The 3,921-nt window shown below is 42.3% G+C and overlaps 1 pseudogene; it reads right to left on the bottom strand.

The window, feature by feature from the left end:
• Positions 1-625: 625 nt before the first annotated feature.
• The window catches only part of LOC126995344 (uncharacterized), a 34,999-nt pseudogene continuing 31,703 nt past the window's right edge, over positions 626-3,921 (bottom strand).

The raw sequence follows: 3,921 nt of genomic DNA, 5'->3' as shown, positions 1-3,921 counted from the left end.
CTACCTAATCCTTCCTCCTCCCCTCTCCCCTTCAGCTCTCCCCGCCACACTTAACCTCACCCGCTACCCCATCCTAACCCCAAAGTCCAATACAAACCATATTTCTGTACATATTCCTATACATATTACAATAATTATTACCGTATATAGCTTGTACCCTATATAATACTCCCATAAGGCGCGTTGTTTTTGATCCCAGGAGGAGAAAGAGGAGGAGTAGGAGGGAAGGGAAGAAGAGGAGATCTTGGCCTATGAGGAGAATGAAGAGGTAAGGGAGAAGGACAAAGGGAAGGAGGTAGTGAAGCGGTAAACATCGAGCCCTTAGCAGTGACCATTGAGGCTGAGTTGATACGTATCGTGCATGCAGCTGCTGCTCTCTCTCTCTCTCTCTCTCTCTCTCTCTCTCACACACACACAGCCAGAGGGAGCTGCTAGGAGATGATTGATGTTCCTGCTGACTCGCGACAAATTTTTCTTCGGATCTCAGTCAACGAGTAAATGAAATTGTATCGTTAGTGTCTCTGATTCTCTGTTTACCTTGGAAAGTGGGTCGCGCTCGTGTGTGTGTGTGTGTGTGTGTGTGTGTGTGTGTATTGGGGGAGGAAGGAGAACAAAAAGGCAACAATCCAACTTTTTTTTGCTTTTGTTTATTCATTTTTCTTATATAACAATATCGAAATGAGCCTTGCTGGCGCATTTCTCTACAGAGACGATTGGAAAGAATGACAGACCTACACACACACACACACACACACACACACACACACACACACACACACACACACACACACACACACACACACCAAAAAGAAAAAAAAATATATATAGGCTTTAGGATCAGCGTCAATCAACACGAGAATATCATCACGTCACACACAAACATTAAGACTGCCAACTGAGAAATAGTTGACAGATTTGGATACGGAGAGAGAGAGAGAGAGAGAGAGAGAGAGAGAGAGAGAGAGAGAGAGAGAGAGAGAGAGAGAGAGAGAGAGAGAGAGAGAGAGAACGGACTCGCAGGGTTGAAGTAATTGTAATTGTAATTTAACTGAAATGTAATTAATTACAGTATTATTGTAATTGTAATTGTAATTAAATATTCAATTGTAGTAAGTAATTGTAATTAATTAAAGGATGAGGTAATTTGTAATTTAATTTAATTATAAAATGGAAATGGTACTGGTCGAGCTCCATTATGAGTGATGGGTTGCTTATAAGGCTTAAATTTGCTGGTGACAGTCAGGAAGTCGGAGGCGGCCGCTCTGCCACTAGGAGCAGTACCGCGCGTGATGGGAACGTCCAGTTCCTGACCACGTCCTGTAGCATTAAACGAGAAACAGACGGTCTTTTGCTGCTACTGTGCCCTGCGACGTAATTCAGTTCACTTTCTCCAAAACCTTCCTACAGTGAGGTTCAATGACGATGGTTGCTTATACGTGAAGTGATAATTATGTAGCTCACGGGTGATATTCATTAAGTAATTGTAATTGAATTTGTTTTGAAGTAATAATTGTAATTGTAATGTAATTGCTATTTTCAAATGTAATTATAATTATAATTGTAATTCAAAGTTTCTGAAAGTAATTGTAATTATAATGATTTTTTTTCAGGTGTAATTACTCCAACCCTGGAACGGAGGCGAATAGATAGGTGACATGGCAGTAGACGCAGAGAGGTAGTGGCGGCTATGGTGGTGACTGCCAAGAGGAGGCTGACGTTGAACTTGTCTTTACGAGTACTTCTCTGTCGTAATGAAGAAGCCGACGGCGAGCCACGCGACCTGTCCGACGATGCTCATTACAAAGACAGCGATGTTGCTGAAGCTAGAGGGGCTGAGGACGAGGAAGCAAAGTCCAGCCAACACATAGGGCGCCGAGGAGAAAAGTCCAACGGCGTCAAAGGGCGGACACACTGTCGCCATCACGAACCCATTGAAGAGGTACTTGTGAGCCTTCGCGAGGATGGCGCGGTACGTGTGCTCGGTCGATTCCGCTACTTTGGTTACGAAGCCCAGGAACGTTGCAGCGGAGACGGGGGCGAACCAGAGCATTGGATGAATTGTCCCAACGCCGCTGCACACCATGACTCGCGATCCTGCGATGAATAGAGGAAGTAGGGTGAGAGGATTAGGCAAAAAAGTGTTTGAGGGTGTCCTAAATGCGTTAGGCATTGTGGAACGCTGGGCAATACAGTGTTGATTTGCGGATAATATAGTGAGTAAAATGACAGGGAAGACAGTGTTTGAGGGTGTCTTAGATTCCTTCATGCTGGTAGTTTCGAACACTTTGTAATAAAGTGTTTGTGATTTCTACAACGAATATTTGGCTTCGTAGACTTACATATTAATACAATCAAATCCATAGTACCTACATGCTTATAGTGTTTATGAAATGGTGTATTGAGAAATCATCTGGCTCTGACTATAAATAACACAGTTCGTAAACGAATACGTTACTACAATAATTATAATCCGTGTTTAGGTTTGCATATGATACATTCTTGAAGAAAGAGAAAAAGACCTTAGAAAAATGTTGATTTGCCTGGTTTGGTGACTTGAAGCGGTGCAGTGGTCTCAGGAAACAATACTAAATGCTTAATTCTAAAACATATGATGCAGTAATATTAAAAACAAACAAACATTGGATTAATACTTGCAATAACACTAAAGAAAGTGAGAGACGGCGAAGAGAGAGAGAGAGAGAGAGAGAGAGAGAGAGAGAGAGAGAGAGAGAGAGAGAGAGAGAGAATATGGGTGACTTAACTTTTTGCCCTTTTGAGAAACTTTTTTGTGAGCACATTTCTAAAAGGCAAAGGTTTTTGTATTGCCGTTTTGGAATTAGTCGAGTCCATTACTGTCAGTCTGTGAAGGGATTGACTGCCCTTCTCTATTTTACGATGCAGGAAGGGTAATGGAGAGGGAGGGAGGGAGAAGGGCTGGGAGTTGCACATTTCCGATTAGCAAGAATTTGAATATCCGGAACTAAACCTTGTCTACGCCCCGGGATCAGTAAAAGTGGATGGAGTGGTGTGTCTGTAGCCTAATTAACGGGAGTGGAGGCGAAATTGACATCTATTTCGGCCACCTCTTTAGATTCTTTTTGTGAGCAGCGAGTAGCGTTTTTTTTTTTTATTGTTTACTTTTTGTGTGTGCCCTTGAGCTGTCTCCTTTGTTGTAAAAAAAAAAAAGTAGGCTATCAGGTCAGTCCTTCCCACTTAGTGCTGCCATGTTCAGCTAGCTTTTTCGGGTGTATTTTTTCGATTTTAGGACTCTAAACTGCTTCAGTTTAATAAGGATAGTAGAGTGCAGTGATGATGATGGTGATGATGGTGGTGGTTGCTGGTGAAAATGTTCAGCCACGAAAGTGTGCACTGATGATAACGAATGAATGAATGAATAATGATATTCTACATAGGATGGAGTTTTGAACGGCCCGCCACCCATCGCCGCCCATGTCTTCCCCGCCGCCGCCGTCTTCCCCGCAGTGTTGCCAACTTAGCGCTTTTTTGCGCTAAATGTAGTGCTTTTTCAAGTGATATAGCGCCGAAATTTATGCTTTAGCTCCATAGCGCTTTTTTAGCGCTTTATTTTTGCAGTTAGCGCCAAATTTAGCGCCATATGACTCATATGCGTACGAGCGTTGCTCTCTGTCGTGTACTAATTTGTTTTGTGTGTACCATGTGATGTCAGTACCCCAAACGCTTAGTGTATGCATTTCCGATAAACACTGGTGATTGAATTACCAAATATTAATAATTTTATAGGTATATAATGCTTTATTCTATCAATATAAGAAGAGTCAAGGAAATCATGACAGGTACGGGACCTGTCAGCCGCTCGTCAGATTCGTGTTCAAGTGATACAATTGCCTGTGTCGCTGATATTCCAGTCTGAAATGCTAGTTAAATTAAATAATATGTAGG

This window comes from Eriocheir sinensis, chromosome 1 (genome assembly GCF_024679095.1).
Source record: "Eriocheir sinensis breed Jianghai 21 chromosome 1, ASM2467909v1, whole genome shotgun sequence".
NCBI classification, from domain to species: Eukaryota; Metazoa; Arthropoda; class Malacostraca; order Decapoda; family Varunidae; genus Eriocheir; species Eriocheir sinensis.
Note: the sequence above shows the minus strand (reverse complement) of the source record. Positions and strands in the feature narration are given on the sequence as shown.